The sequence below is a fragment of the Amblyomma mixtum genome, chromosome 5 (assembly GCF_055824585.1).
Source record: "Amblyomma mixtum isolate Tamu chromosome 5, ASM5582458v1, whole genome shotgun sequence".
NCBI classification, from domain to species: Eukaryota; Metazoa; Arthropoda; class Arachnida; order Ixodida; family Ixodidae; genus Amblyomma; species Amblyomma mixtum.
In genome coordinates this window covers 141,451,588-141,468,665 of record NC_143016.1, presented here as the reverse complement: position 1 = coordinate 141,468,665, position 17,078 = coordinate 141,451,588, and the positions used below count along the sequence as shown (strand labels likewise).

At 48.5% G+C, this 17,078-nt stretch overlaps 1 pseudogene; it reads left to right on the top strand.

Moving 5' to 3' along the window:
* Positions 1 to 12,806: 12,806 nt before the first annotated feature.
* Positions 12,807 to 15,823, top strand: LOC149343919 (uncharacterized; annotated as a pseudogene).
* The last annotated feature ends 1,255 nt before the right edge of the window (positions 15,824 to 17,078 follow it).

The window sequence follows — 17,078 nt, the reverse complement described above, 5'->3', positions numbered from 1 at the left end:
ACCGCCACGACCACCCGACGGCTTGAAATGGGGGGCATCTGCGGTCGCTCTAAAGTTCAAACGTGCCTACCACCGTGGCTACATGAAGAGGCAGAAACCTGACGTAATATTACTTACGCAATAATAAACAGGGGCTCTCTCAACCTCGGCCAGCGCCTCTGTCAGTGGCTGTCTTTCTTCAGGCCTACGGGCCGGCGTGCTCTAACTTGCTCCAGCATGGCGTTCCACGCCGATACAACAGTTTAGCGACGAAGATCCATCCACGTGCATCGTGCTTATACGCGAGTGAGAAGATTTAACTTACCTTACCACTACGCCTACTCCTTCTGCTGCCCTGCCATCAAGCAGCATTTTTGCCCTTGGCTGCACTTGGCTGCACTTGGCTGCGCAGTCTGCCTGACATATCGATGCTATCGCGGCGTCTTCTGCACAGCTCTGCTGAACCCCTGGTTCCGCTTCCTGCTTCTTCAAGATGAACGTGGCAATACTTCCCCCACCCTTCTTGTCATGCCCCGGCGTACCGGCTGTTCCTTGGCTTCAATGGCGACGTGTTTTCGAGGCTTACTTCAGCGCCGCCGCCAGGAATGCCACTCGCTAGCTCAAGAAAGCCCTTCTGCTCAATGCGCTTGGTGTAGAAGGCATCAGTATCTACTACAGCCTCATCGAGGAAGACAGGCAGGCTGGAACCGACGTAGGGACTGGTGACTCTGAGGCACCGGGCGTATACAGGGGGTGCTTCATGCTCTATAAGGAAGAAGAGAACTAATATTTCAGCGGCGTTCATTTCAAACACAGTGTGCACAGCCGTGCTGAGCCAACTATCGACTACATTCGAGATGTCCAACGGCTCACCAAATTGTGTAAGTTTGGCACCACTGCCAGTTTATCGTGCAAGCTCAAATCCTTTGCGGCTTGCACTCGCATCAATTTCTCCGCCGGTTCATCCAACTCATGATGAAAACCCTGTAGCGCTCGCGACGACGACACCACGAAGACGACAACACATGCGCTAACTTTCAATTGAATCGTTATTCCATGCACAAACTGTTTTTAAGTACTGAGAAATCATCAAAATATCGTCCCACAAGCCTACCACACCGCAAGTCACTTTTCACATTTTGTTCAAGCCATCAAGAAAAATCATCTCCATCGCTGATAAAGATACAGACGGGATGCTTACACACCTATCTTCTAAGCTTTTTATTCGTCTTGCTTCAATAATCTCTCATGTTAGCTCTTTCCTGCATTTTTTAATCGCCTGGCATTCATCGAACTTCGGCACGCATGCATCTGGTTTACATTCCTCACAGTTTTCTGAAAGACTCCCTTTTCTATTTTCTATATGCTTATTGTGCTCCTGTAGACTCTCGTTTAGGCATCTCCCGGTTTGGCCTATGCACACCTTACTACATGACAGTGTATTACAGGAAAAAATAGCGCCAAACCATGCATACCACGAGAAAGGAATTCACAACTGAAATTTAATTGAAACCAGGAAGCATCTTAAATAAGGTGAAGTTTCAAGGGGAAAGAACGGTGACAAGAAGGAGAAGGTTAACAAATGCAACCATCCGGGAACGCAGAAGCAGGCAGGCAGCCAAAAATCGCAAAAGAAAAAGAACAGTTACATGATAGCGGAATCTAGAAAATCGAACTCGGAGGCAAAAAGAGATAAAGATGGAGTGCTGACACACCTACAGCCAAATTTCTTTATGTAGAAAGCCTCCAGACTAAGACGTGCAGTTTTATCCGTGCTCTTGCCAAGAATCTTCGTCTCGTTTAACCGAGCCTCGCAACCGTTGCAGCTCATTACGTGCGCAACCAAATGTGCGTACTTATCTTTCGTATCTGGCAAATTCCGGGCATGGTCCCCCAAACGCTGGTTGATGCATCGGCCAGTCTGGCCGACATAAAGTTTCCCACACGTTAAGGGGATAGCGTAAACCACTCCTACGGAACACTTAGTAAACAGAGTACCATGCTTCATCTGGCATCTCCGCTTTCTTGAGTCGCAGATTCGGGGGCACAACTTTCCCATCTTGTTAGAAGCCGAAAAGGCGACACTCACACCATACCTGTTGGCCACTTTCCTCAAGTTGTGCGAGGTTTTTTGCAAGTAAGGCACAACTAGCGGCTTCTTCTTCCTGTGACGGTCCTCTCCTGTATTTCTTCGTGTTCCGTGCTTAAGTTTTTGAAGGCGCGTCTCGCAAACAGCAACCAACACACAGCAGGGGAACCCAGCCGCCGAAAGTCGCCTCATCTGATTCTGAAAGCTGTCTTGCAACTGGTGCGGGCACGATTTCTTGAGAGTAGACTCCGGGCAATCCGACGCTATTGCTCTTTTTACAGTCTTGGAGTGCATGGAATCTTAAGGCAAAAAATTTTTTTGCAGGCGGGTAATAACCCTAGAAAACGTGTCTTTCAAGGAAGGTTAGTTTCAAGTCTAAAAACTGTAAAACATTAGTGTCGGGTACTTCATGGGTAAAAGTGAGCCCAAGTCTATGTTTGTCAAAAGCATTTAAAACTTCGCCTACTGTAGAGTGGTAGGCGAAGGGCGTCTGATTTCTTTAAAAGCACTAAAAAATCGTGCACATACCTAAAAACCTTTAAAACTGCCCCCCACCCCCTGCCCCATAAAAATGTTTATCTAATGATCGGTCAACCTTTGTCAAGAAAATGTCGCAAAGGATAGGGGCCACGCAGGACCCTATGCATACTCCGTTACGCTGCAAAAAAGGCAGGTTGTCAAATAGTATAAAAGTAGAACTTAAGTAAACTGCAATAAAGCGACAAAATTATCAACCGACAGTCCTGAAGAATTCTCCAAAGCCACGTCGCCGTTTGCTTGCATGCATTCCTTTACAGCCAACAAAAGCTGGTATTGGGGAACAGTTTAAAACAAATCTTCCACATCTACAGAAAACCCAAAGCCGACGCAACTGGTACTCTGTAGGTACTCAGCGACAACTGTCGAATTTTTTGTGATGATTGGATGGTCCAAAACAAGTAATTTAAGATGCTTCTGTAAGAAACCGCTGACATTCTTTTGCCAAGGTTGTTCTTCGCTGACAATTGTTCGGAAAGGTATTTCTGGATTGTGGGTCTTGGCTGTAGAGAAAGCATTTAGGCTATCACCCTTGCTCTTTTTTATATCATTGGCAAGAGTCTGAAGATTTAAATTCGTGCAAAAGTTGATGAATTTCGTCTTAATCCAAACAGCACTTTTCTTCACCTGTACAAAGTTCTCATTGACTGCTGCACGCGCTTTCTGGTCGTACATGTCCTCAAGAAAAACAACAAACCCAGTCTCTTTGTCAGCTTGAACAAGCTCTAGGCTGCAAGACAGCTTTCAGAATCAGACGAGCAGACTTTGGGCGGCTGGGTTCCCCTGCTCTTTGTTGTTTGCTGTTTTCGAGACCATCCTTCAAAAAGTTAAGCACGGAACACGAAGAAATACAGGAGAGGACCGTCACAGGACACAGAAGCCGCTAGTTGTGCCTTACGTGCACAAAACCTCGCACAATATGAGGAAAGTGGCCAACAGCGATGGCGTGAATTCCGCCTTTTCGGCTCCTAACAAGCTGAGAAAGTTGTGCCCCCGAATCTGCGACTCAAAAAAGCGGGGATGCCAGATGAAGCATGGTACTCTGTTTACCAAGTGTTCCGTAGGAGTGGTTTACGCTATCCACTTAACGTGTTGTAAACTTTATGTCGGCCAGACTGGCCGATGCATCAACGATCGTTTGAGGGACCATGCCCGATATTTGTCAGATATGAAAGATAAGTACAGACATTTGGTTGCGCACGTAATGAGCTGCAACGGTTGCGAGGCTCGGTTAACGAGACAAACTTTCTTGGCAAGAGCACGGATAAAACTGCACGTGTTAGTCTGGAGGCATTCTACACAAAGAAATTTGGCTCTTGGTGTGTCAGCACTCCATCTTTATCTCTTTTTGCCTCCGAGTTCGATTTTCTAGATACCGCTATCTGGTAACTGTTTTTTTTTTCCTTTGCGATTTTGGCTGCCTGCCTGTTTCTGCGTTCCCGGTTGGTTGCATTTGTTCACCTTCTCCTTCTTGTCACCCTACTTTCTTCTTGAAACTTCACCTTATATAAGGTGCTTCCTGGCTTCAATATAATTTCAGTTGTGAGTTAGCGCTTGTGTCTCGTCCTCGTTCCTTTTCTGTGGTATGCATGGTTTGGTGCTATTTTTTCCTCTAATTCACTATGCACCAACTAGCACAAAAAGAGGTGTCAATACTTGACAGTGGCAAGGAATACACGACACCTTCTGCGCAGTCAACAAGTTTCTTCCTGTGATTCTTTGTACACCTTTAATGTTTCACAGAGTACGGATCCTTCGTCTTAAATAGTTTTGCCAGTTTTTATGGGTCCGAAACCACTACCTGAACGCCTACTCGTTGACCTATCTTTTTCAGATTATGGGAAATCATGTGCATGTACGGAATTACTGCTGTTTTCCTACATTTCTCAGGCAGTTTGACATTTAGAATTATTCATACGAATCACCCCCTCAGCCACTGACTCCAAAATGGTTTCAGGATACCCAGCCTCTTGTAACCGTGTTACCTGTTCCTGAAAACTACTGTTCACCTGGTGCCCACATTACTTCTCCAAAGGCTTTTTGGAACACGTGTTGACAATGCCTTTTTTTATCAACTTAGAGTGCGCCGAATTTTAAGCAAGCAAGGATTTGTTGGCACGAGGCGCATAGCTCCAGCAATTGTGTTCTTGACCATATACCAGCTTAATATAAAGGAAGCGAATTTCTTTGTTTTCAGGAGATTCAAAGGTCAGGTGAAGTGGGTCGAGGCATTCATTAAAAACTGCTGTTGCATCAGATGATACTTTGTTTAGATCATCAGAGCTACTGTCGAAGAAGACCACTAAATCGTCCACATATCTAAATACTCTGGTCACTTTGGAAGCAAATAGGCAATCAATGATGATTATGTCAACATTTGCTGGGTACAAGATGCCGAAAACCGGTGCTAGGCACGACCCAATACAAACCGCCTGTTTTTGCAGGTAGGGCTTGCCCTGCCAGCTGATAAAGGTGGACTGGAGATAAAAAGCTAAAAGGCCCAAAAAATTCTGTAAAGACACTCCTGTAGCGTTCTAGAGAACTATTACTCCTAAATCGTCTATGCTATCTTCGACGCACCTAAGCAAGCCTGCGTGGCGTAGTGAATAGTAAAGATCTTTAATATCGATTGAGTAGGCTTGAAAGCCCTTGTCAGTTGTGTGTTAAGGAGGCCTATTACTTCTTCAGAATTCTTTATAAGGTACGGATCCTTGATTGCCAACAGGTTTAGTTTCTCTTCTAAAAATAAGGCTATTGACTTGTGCCAAGTGTTATTTTCTGAACTCCTGAATCCAAGTGTCATTTTCTGAATACAACTCGGCGAGAATTTCACCATCAAGAAGGCAATGGAGGTTGCTCATAAAGAGGAACGCACCGGTAAGATAATGCAGCAGTTCGGCGCTCTGCAAGTACACGCCGTTTCACAGCGTCGGCAGATGCAAGATGAGGGGCACGACGTGTGTCGTCTTCGACCTGTGTCGTCTTCGGCGAGACTTTCAAGATGGCGCAATTTCCCGTCCTGTTCCTATCCAAGATGGAGGTCTCCTTCCCGGCCCGGCTTCACTTCAATACGGCGGCCAATGAACCGGCGTTTCCCCCCGATCGGGTAGCGATGGCGGACGCCGAGAGCGAGGAGGTCGTAATCCCCGTCAGGAAAGGAGGCATCCGGGCGCCCCCGCGCCGTTGGCTCGACTCGGCTGCTGTTTTCGCTGTGGATCGACGGATCACTGGGCGAATTTTCCGGATTCCCTGCTCGCCACAAATACTGCCAGACATGTGGAAAAAGGGACATTTCTTGCAAACTTGCCGCTCATCTGAAGGTACGGCGGGAACCGTCAACGAAATGGAAACTCAAGAAAATGCCATTACAAATACATTGACTGTACGCAAGGCTAAAAAGACAGTGTCAATGCCCTGTCACTTATGAGCCTTCCGATTCAAGTTAATAATGTGACCCTCCCCTTGATGGTCAACACCGGGGCAGTCGTCTTTCTCATGACTATTTGGGACTACGAGACGTACTTTTCACATATCCGCCTACTTCAATCGCAATTAATCATCCAGAACTACTTGGAGCAAGTGGTGAAGAACTTCGGATTTTTCTCCACAACCGTCAAGATAGATGCAGAGAGAGGGGAAAGGCAGGCATGTTAAACAGAAAAGTTTCCGTTTGGCTACCATTCACAGGGAAAGGGAATCAGGGGATTAAAGAGGGAAGAGAGAAGGAACGGGAAACCGTCACAATCTGTCAATCAAGGCAGTCTCTCTCAAAAAACAAAACAGTGCCTTGTAAGCCTTGATGGCAGTCCACTGTTGTGGCCACGGACCGAAGATCTTGGCCTCTGTGAAAGGGACAGGGTCAAGGCGGTGTAGAGCACAACGCAGGTTATGTCTTTCGGTCACAAATACACGGCACACGCACAAGAGATGAGTGATTGTCTCTTCACAGGCACACTTTACACAAGAAGGGCTGTCGGCCATGGCGATCCGGAAAGCGTACTTATTCGTGGAGGCAACGCCGAGCCATAGACGACATATTAATGTTGCTTCATTACGCGCTACATCACATGGAAGACGGAGGCGCAGTCTAGGTTCCAATGCACTGAGGTGACGGATGCAGAACTCTCCGGTGTTCCACGCTGAAAGTGTGAGCTCCAGCCTCAAGGAAAGAAGCCCACACGCTCCGTCAGCTCTCGTTACAGGGATATTGACAGAGATTCCCTCACTGTGGGCAGAACGGGCAGTTTGGTCAGCCCGGCGATTGCCACGAATACCGCAGTGACCCGGCAGCCACTAGAAAATTATGTCATGTCCTTTCAATATGGCGCCATGGTAAAACTTGCGGATTTCTCCAACGAGTTGTTCGTGTCACCCGCGGCGTAGTGCAGCTTGCAGGCCTTGAAGGGCTGCTTTAGAGTCAGTGAAATCTGTCCAGTCATGTGCAGATTCCTAACGGATGAATTGAACTGCAGCTCGTAGGGCAGCTAGTTCTGTACCAGTTGAAGAGGTGAGATAGGTACTCCTGACCTTAATTAAAAGAGACCTGGCCGGTATCACCACAAACCCAGCAGAGCTTGTCGAAGTCACGTTACGATCTATGTAGACATGTATGCGGTGTTTATGGGTAAAAAACACCGCATACCACACAACCGTCAAGTTCCAAGATACGTCGGTAGCGGTACACTTTTATGTCACGGAACGCGGTTCTATGTCTGGGACGGCGCTATTCAGGCTTTCAGACTCATCATCATCGGTGAAACTCTGTCCTGTGCATAGATCACTCCTTCGTCTGCAGTTCCGTCCAACGCACCGTTGGAATCCAATCATCTCTTCACACCGCACTTCGGTCTGTTAAAAGGCTACGTGCATCAGGTGACCCGGCAACCGGACGTAAAACTTGTGAAACGTGTGAGCCCACCTGTTGTAAGAGCTAGGATGTTCCGTAGATATTCCGTACGTGAAACAACACGTGAATATAAAAAATTATGGCTGAGGCTTAGCTAAGGTTAAGCCTAGTCAGATGCGAAGCATATTGGTGGCTAGGCTTGGTAATACTTGGCTTTCCTTGGTTGCATACTTGGTCATTTTAATACAACCACTAGAAGCCATTCGTCGTGGGGGAAGACAACGGCATGGCTACAGCGGAACGCCGACTAACTCCGAGACGCGCGTTGGGTGAGCGCCTGGATTGCCACGGAAGCCGCGTCTGCCTGCCCGGTGGAGCGAGCGTTTCACCTACACCGAGTGTGAACGCGCGTTCGAAATGCGCGGGAATGCCGCTCGAGGACATTCCGGCGTCTGTGTGATGGCATCGTCACGACGACGTCACGGTGTCACGTGGCGTGACGGCTACGGGTCCCACGGCGACGGCGCGAGGTGGAGGCCGCCTCTCTCATCCAATGTCACGTGGTGTGACGTCACGGTGTCACGTGGTGTGACGTCACGGTGTCACGTGGTGTGACGTGCAGGGGTCCCACGCCGACGGTGTGAGTGGTAGCTCTAGCAATATGCTTCGCATAAAAAGGGGATCAAAGCCTCCATATATACAGATTGGGAGTAGAGTAAGGGTACGCATTCCAGGGAAACGTCTTAAGTACAGAGGTCCTTTTAAGCACTGTCCAAGGTATCGCAAAAGGCATTTCAGCAGAGTGATGGAAATGTGATGATGGATGTTGAAGTCACTGAGCGATCTGGGTAGACATGTATGCAGTGTTTATGGTTAAAAAACACCGCATACCACACAACCGTCAAGTTCCAAGAACCGTCGGAAACGGCAAACTTCTCTGCCACAGAACGCGGTTCCATGTCTGGGACGACGCTATTAAGGCACTGAGACTCATCATCGTCGGTGAAACTCTGTCCTGTGCATACATCAGTGCTTCGTCTGCAGCTCCGCCCAACGCACCGTTCGAATCGAATCATATTTTCACACCGGACTCGGGCCTCGTAACTTTCTTCAGACCGCCGTCTTGGAGTGCCCTATTGTGCTCCGGCATGGCTTTCCAGGCCGATACAACAGTAGACATCCTTCTTATTTATGCTTTTTAAAGTGAAGGTGGAGAAGAAGCAATGGAGAAGAAGTGGAGGAGAAGAAGTGGAGGAGAAGCAATGTGTGCCGTCTTTTTTCCACAACAGAACAACGGGCGTCGGACCCGTGCTATTTTGGACGGCCAGGTAGGGACGTCGGCTTCGTGCCTGCTGAGCCACAGCTACGTCGGTAGGATCGAACAGGGCGTTACCGAGCTTGGTACCTAATAGCCCACTAGGTAACGTCCCACTAGTTGCAGGCGCTAGAGCTCGTAAGACGACAACCACTCGTCGACATCGTGGTCGTCGGTACCGCCGAAGACGCTCGAAGAGCGCTGCCGGAGCACGCCGGAACAGAGGATGGTGAGCGAACGGATGGGGGCTGTCTGGGTGGTGACATCGGGTATAACGGGAGTCCAAGGTAAAGGGCACAGACGTTTGGGCTAGTTGGTGCTATCATAAGACACGAGCAAGCGGCAAAAACACGGAGAGAAAAGACTTGGACAACACGAGCGCTTAGTCGAAGGTAAGGTGCGTCTACAGCAGCCTCCACCAAGTGTAAGAGGGAGTTTTGGCGCAGCAAAACCTAGGTCGCCTTTCAACATTCAGCCAAGGTTCAGGCCATGCGTTCCGGCTGCGAGCGAGCTTCACAGCTCCGGATTGTGGTCATACTTTTCATCCAAACAGTTTACCACAGTGAGTGAACGCGGCTGCTATTCTACATGCTAAAATTATGTCACATGCAATATTTTAGAGGCAAATGACTTCAACGTCCTGAAGACGCGAATGTTAGGCCTCAGATGTTATGCTATTTTATAATTCAGCCTAGATGTGATTCATGCTACACTTTCCATACTACAAATTTAGAACGGTCGCCGATATTTATGCGCCCTGGTGTTGGGACCGTTGGCTTTGTGTATTAGGAATGAGAGCAGTTGCACTTGTGCTTGGCCCATCTTCCAACAACCCACGTAAGATTTATAGGCAGCCACAGGTTCGCATCTGCCAGTAGCAACTCGTTCGTTGTTGGTAGCAGCTGTTTTCGATTCATGGTCAAGGTAAGCAATTTGGCATGTGTATACTGAATAAGGACAGTGCTGCTATTGCATTAACATAGCAATCCAGCAAATAAATCCTCAAGTTGTTTAAAAGCAGCTCTTTGCTGTTCAGGCTGCAGGCGTTGTTAGCAAGTTGCATGTTTCTTTCAACGGACTGCATAGTACTGGTGGCACAAACATGTTGCCGGCTCAAACCTGGTGCCACAGCGATGCTTGGCCGCCATAATACCTCGAAAATTTGTATTGGGGGCTACCTCAAATTAATTAATAAAGGATAATGATGTTTTCCCCAATTATTTCTCTTCTTTTTATGTATCGGGGCCACCGACAAGAAAGCGTTCACAGGGAAGGCACAAGATACTCAACATGCTGAATAAATGTGCTAAATGCACTGATTTAAATCGTGATCTACGTAGCACATTCTCGACAAGGTGGTAGCGTGGACGCTGCCTGGCAATCCACGGTGCCAGTGCACGGTCGGCTGCCTTTTATTCAACCGGCGCAGAAAGAAGCCTGAAAAGCTTCAAATTATATTCATACTGGGGCGCGAGGATAGCAACGTCCTGCAACGATGCGAAACTGTATGCACACGTAAACTGTGCACAAAAAACCGCAAGCAAGCATTGGAGTAAATGGTAAAAATCTCCGTCTACCAATAACGCCGAAGTACCGCCTGCAGATTCGCACTTCTTTGCTCTAATCAATTTGTGCTTTCCAGTGATGGAGCGAAAGCACACTTCGTGCTGTTAGCTGATTCTGGTGCTGTTCGAAAGTTTGCGTGTTGTTTACTTCTACCGCAAAAGGCAACTTTTACGCAGTGAAATAGAGCCTCACGACAAATGCGTAGATTTGGTACTTTCATCTGGAGGTTTGCAGTCTCCTCGGCGATGAAGTATGGCTCTTCTTAGCACACTGTATGTACATATGCTGCCGTTCTTGTCCCCTGAGATGGATCGGCTAATGGGTTCCACGCGTTGACTTTTGGAACCGACTAAATGGTCGGCAACCTAAAAGCGCTTCTGCAGCGAGTATCCGGCTGTCCTGCGGCTATATTTTCAGGCATATCTCGCCCTCTCCCAGAGAGAGCAACGATATTTGCACGCAGGGTTCTCTAACGAACACACGCTGAAGTCACAAGTTCTGCGTATGTACGCTGCGAATACGCGACCCGCAATACTCGGGCTGCAGTACAGAGCACGAAATCAGCGTGCGGACCCAGAGGTCTTGCGCCTGTTTAAGCACGCAGTACTTCAACTCTCTAATATCTATTGCGTGGAGTTTTGAAGTTCCCGTAAGCGCACTAGCTCAGCCAGGTTTCACATCGTTCTAGAAGCCTACATGCCCGAGTGGAGTGACGGGGATCAAAACTGGTTGCATTTATATTACGTGAACCGCGCAGTTAAATTTGCAAATTAACGGCCTTAAATAGGTGAACAATGCACCGAGCTTCTTAAAAAAATAGACTGCCCCTGTGTAACATTTTCTACTCGAAAGACTTCGTGTCAACCCGCATAGGAGACTGCCCGATAGGATGACGCACTGGAGTATAGTTAATGGTAGGAAGTAAACGATCATCTGCATGTCTTCATTCAGCCTAAAATCTGCACTCTAGTTCGCATATCAGGTTGTCAATGGTGTTTTTCAGCGACAGCTTCGTGCGAGTGGCTTCTCTCACATTCCATAATGGTGGCAAGACAAAAAGACAAGTGTAGGCCACATAAGAGGCCTCAGTTACAAAGTTTCCACTGAAAACAATGCCTTCCACGAGCAATACCGTATTAACTTACGTGCACCCAACCGCTTTTCACAGCCTTTTCACGCTTTTTTTTTTCTTTCTTGGTTGGCGGGGGCTACACATCACGCTATCGTTTCTCAAAAAACAAATAATTTTAAAGTTCCGGACTGTCTCTTCCTTGCATATTTACCGTCACCGTTTTGCGAGGCCCCCGCCACGCAATGCCCCAGATTAGCTCAACTATTCGTTTTGAAAATTTCCCGGTTAAAATATTTGATCTAGCATTCTCGCTGCAGTCGTTAACAAAGTTTATGTCTCGATGCGACACAGTGCAAATTTCAAAACACGTAGAGAATGCGTTAGATTAAATACCGTAAAAGAGAGCAATTTGGTGGCGCCTAAAGTCGCAGTTGTCTTGCGAAAGGGTCCCATTATTGCAATCTACTTCCTTTCAGAAGCGAACTAATGAGCAGCGCGCATGTAGCCTCCACTGTGCTCGGCGATACAAACACCACGGCCGGCGGCTAGCGACGGCCCCGGCGCGTGTATCCGGCAGTTCCGGTGGAAGCACTAGAGCCACACCACCTCTCTTCTTCAACCTTCCTGAAGGAACGGTACCGGCACCCTATTCAGCTTAACGGGAGCAAGGCACATCTTGCAGTACAGCAGGCTCCTCAGGGAAGACAGCATCAACAGCGGTAAGGATGAAAAACTCGGCTGCACCCGGCTGGCTCGAAGACCTGTGCTGGTAGCATTACGCAAGGCGCGGGTGTTTTGATCTAGGATGAATAGATTTCGAGGAAACCGATTTTAAGAAAACGCATTAAGCCTTTCTAGAGAGTTGTCATCGCTATGTACAGCAGAGCAGAGAAGAATACAGACCATGCTTCGGCGGTTAAATTTTTCAGATGCGTAAACTAGGAAAAAGTTTCGAATATTTGTGGCATATGGAAGTAATACTCACTTCTGCCCGTACACATAGAGGTAGCACGCATTTCTATTTCTGTTGTGCTAAGCCACAGCAGTGTTTAAACACGGATGCGTGGTCTCCGCAATTCTGTATGCTATTCCACGTTTGCTCCCATCAGCGAATCTTCAGCGAGCTAGGTTACATTATACACTTGCGTTCATTGGCAGAAATCGCTTAACTCCCGCTTACTTGCACCTTCTTCGAAGTTCAGGAAAAAAAATTTGAAGTTGGCCGTACCTCGCACCTAACTCAATTCACGTAAATTAAATAAGCCTTCCATGATATATAAGAACCCCAGCTTTCATATCCTTCAAAGTTATACGCAGTAAAATGGTTTCAGAAAAAGAATCCAGGTTACTGCTTAATATACGCTTGAAACAATGACGGGAAATTGACCTGACAGGTTGTCTACCAACCGGGAAAACCGTGAAAACCGGGAATTATCAGGGAATTTGGATAATCTGGAAAAACTCAGGGAAAACTCAGGGGATTTGTGCTTATATCAGGGAAAAATAGCTGCATTTCTACATAAAAAGAATTAAAGGCGCGATAATGCTGCCTCGTGTAAACGATGCGGACTGGCATTGCACAGATTGTCCACTGCGGCGTTACGCGTACTCTCCTCAGCGAGCGCCGGCCTCCAACGTTTTGCCGTCAAGTGGAGCATCCCAGCAAGGCGGCAAAAAGCTTCGCGGCGCCAGCGGCACTTCGAATTTTGAAGCGTACTTTCCGGTGCTTCTCCGGCGTTGTGGCCGACGACAGAGCGCGCGCTTCTTACGGTTTGCACGTGCGCTGTTCGACGGCCAGCGGCCTCCCCTTGTTTTCCGGTGTTTCTGAGTGAACTCTTCCTCCCTGCGCGTCTCCCTGATGGAAGCGTCCATTTCTGCCGCAGGGGGTGCACACACGCGATGCAGGCAGCGCAGCTTTGGGAGAGGGGGAATAGTTTCCCGCCTTATCGCGATCTGGCGACGCTGGCGAATCAACGAAGTCTGTCCGTACTTATCAGCGCCGTTTTGAACCGACTTAGTTTTAATGACTGCTGTGGTGCCGCAGGCAAGCTGTGTGCGACATGTCAAGCATGACGGCCTTCAAGTGCACTTTCGTCCAGGACTGGACGAATGCGAAACATTGCGAGTTTGCAGCCTGGATTAGGCCCGTCGAAAGTAACCCAAACGCAGCGTACTGCGCGCTATGCAGAAAGCAGTTTTCGGTCAGCAACATGGGAAGACGAGCGGTGACAAGTCACGCTGAAAGTAAGAAGCACCGACTGGCCATTACCGGCGCCGGGACACCCTCTGTAGCCTCATTTTTGACACCGCCGGCCACCGTTGTGACCAGTGCCGAGCCAGTGCCGTCTGTTTCTGCGCATCCTTCAAGTGCTTCAACTACGGCGACGAACGTCCAGCCCGACCGTACAGCAAAGAATCTTTCAGCGTGACTTAGAAGTCGTAAATGCTGAAGTGATGTGGTGCCTCAACGCTGTTATGACGCACTCATCACTCCGTTCTGCCGCGGCATCAGCTTCTCTGTTCCCTTTGATGTTCCCATTATCAGCTACAGCCAAGAAAATGCAGCTTGGCAAAGACAAGGTAGGGTATACTATTGTCTATGGTCTCTCACCTTTCTTCAAGGAGAACCTCATGTCGGAAGTAAGCCAAGCCTCCCACGTAGTCGTGGCGTTTGACGAATCGTTAAACAAAGTTGCACAAAGAGAGCAAATGGACGTGCTGGTTCGCTTTTGGTCGGATGCAGAGCAGAGCGTCAAAACGCGCTACTTGACGTCAAGCTTTCTGGGGCGCACGCGGACGGAAGAATTGGTGTCCGCTTTTAAAACTTTCAGAGATGGACTCTCCCGATCAAAAATTCTTCAGATCTCTATGGATGGGCCGAATGTAAATGCAAAATTTCTCCGTGAGATCAAACAAGAACTGTGTGAATCCAGCGACGGCCGTCGTATTCTCGAAGTTGGTAGCTGTGGCCTTCATGTTGTGAACGGCGCTTTCAAAAGCGGACATGCGGCAACAGGTTGGCAACTCGTGGAATTTCTTCGGGCTTTGTACAACTTATTCAAATGTGTACCTGCCCGACGCGCTGAATACGCACGCATAACCGGGAGCAACATTTACCCTATGAAGTTTTGCGCTGTGCGATGGCTTGAAAATGTTCGTGTAATTTCAAGAGCTCTTGAGATTCTGCCGTACCTAAAAGTGTACGTCGAGTCGTGCCGAAACGAGGATAACCGACCGACCAGCTCCAGTTACTGCGTGGTCGAAGCAGCTATTCGCGATCCTCTGCTGTCTGCAAAGCTAACCTTTATGCTTGGCATCGGGGAGGAACGGCAGCCGTTCCTGGCTGAGTTCCAGACCGATTCGCCCATGCTTTCATTTCTTGGCGCAGCATTGGAGAACCTTCTACGATCACTGATGAGTAGAATAGTGGAGAAATAAGTAATAATGGCAGCGGACAGTCCTTTAAAGCTGATCAAGGTGGACATGGACCTGACTGCGAACATACTTGCGACGCCCAAGGTTGCCCTTGGGTTTGCTACGAAGAATGCGCTCCGAAAGGCCCCGAAACTTTCAGATTCGGCTATCTTGGGGTTCAGAAGGGACTGTGCCACTTTCGTGAAGAACTGTGCCAAAAAGATCGTGGAGAGGTCGCCGTTGAAGTACAAGCGAGGGGATCGTCGTCTCTGGATCCCGCGTGCGCGCTGATTCCCGATCTCGGGGAACGGCGTCTAAGTGATGCACTTGAAGTTGTAACGGAGCACCATTACAGGAACAGAAGCTGACCGGGCGATGCGGTCCTACAAGCATGTGTGCTCCCTAGCCTCGACGCAAGCGACATTGAAAAATTTCAATAGGAGCACGCATCGGCTGGATGCCCTTTGGGCAGGCATCTGTGGTTCGAACAAAGAACTCTTCACGTTTGTTAAATGATTCTGTCTCTTTCGCACGGAAATGCGTCTGTTGACCGGGGATTTTCTATTAACAAGGAATGCCTTGTTGAAAATCAGAAGGAGCAATCTTTGGTCGCCCAGCGAATCGTGTATGACGCCGTAATGTCGGCTGGAGGAGTTGCCAACGTTCAGCTGACCAAGAGGATGCTCCAAATGGTCCGTGGGGCGAACGCACGGTGGAAAGAGGAGCTGGAGAGGACGAGAGCAGAAAGGGCTGATGCACTGAGGACGAAACGGGAAAGGAAGCGTGTCGCCGCTTCTGTGAAAGAGCTTGAGCTGAAAAAACAAAGTGTTGGCTGATGCCGAGATGCAAGTGTCCCTCATCCAAACTAAAATAAACTCTCTAAAACAGTGAAACAACACTGAAGCGTTGTGCACGAACTTGAGGTTGACTTTTCAGTGTTACATTGAGGTTTGTCACTCTTTCATTTCTACAAACTAAGATTTTTGTAATCTGGTGTTCATCTGAATAGACTTGCTGAGAGAGAATCTCACCATTGCGGTTACTATCAGTAGATAAAAATATCTCGCATTTGAAAGTATTTCTTTCCGCATGCATCTTCCTTTTATTTCATATTTGAAAATGTTCAATTCGATTCGCAGTTTGTTTTAGCATTTTTTCGAAGATATTAGATTTGTTATGCATTTTGCTACTCTTTCCCTTATGTTTTTTTTTTTTACAATGAAATGTATTTACTCGCATAATAGGCGCACCCCTAGTTTGGGCGCGAAAAATCAATTTTTTTCTATTTCCGCGCATAAAAGGCGCACCCCGAACTTGGCACTGTGATCAATACTGTATTTACACGATTGCAAGCCGACACCTCGCCACCCCCCGCTCCCCAATATTTATTTTAACAAAGTTTTTGCTGAACTGACTACCAGTCCTGCTGCGGACCCACAGCACGTACAACGACATCGCGTAGAACAGCCGCACACAGTTTTCAGGGATGCTCACTTTAAACGTCTATTTGGAAAGCTTCATCTCCAGCCGGAAACGTTCCCGACTTAGGCCCGCGAAAGCCTCGGCGCTTGGAGTCGCGTACGAAAATTTAGGGACGCCGCAGTCGCAACTGCCGCACTTCTCGGCCACGTCGTATTTTCCGACCTGCCGCACGCTAGCCGTGTAGGGAGCGTGACGTCACGCGGCCAGCGTTCGCAAGCCGAGTGTTACGAAGCCGTTTTCTCCCTCAGTTGTCGGTCTCCGATTCTGTCCTTTATGTTTTGATTCTGGTATGTTTTAGTGCGCGCGTATGTGCGACCCGCGGCGCGGGCGTCTACAGCAAGGAGGTTGATCTACAGTCAGTCTGCCGCGCTAATCTGCGCATGCGCATGCGCGCTCGCAGCGGGGCTAGATTTTACCGCACGCTATCACGTGGCAAGGTGCTTGGCCGTCGAGCTAAAACAGCAACGCTCCGCGGCAAAGCCATAAACCACGATGAACTATCGCGCTACCGCAGATCCCGGCACTTGACAGCAACAAAAAAAAACGAGCTATAGATGCTGATTGCGATATGGATAGCGAAAGCTCGCGGCGGAGAAAACGTTGATGATGATGATAAGCTCTACCTCGGGCGCCCTCCGTGGGTGGCGTCTGGAAGCTCCTGTGCGCGTGTGTGGCCTCCACGATCAAGCGCCGGGTGCGCGCAGCCGGATCCGATCGCAGAGGCCTCGGCGCGTGCATTCTGAAGGCTATTCCCGCGTGGGTCGTAGAAAGTTTCGGT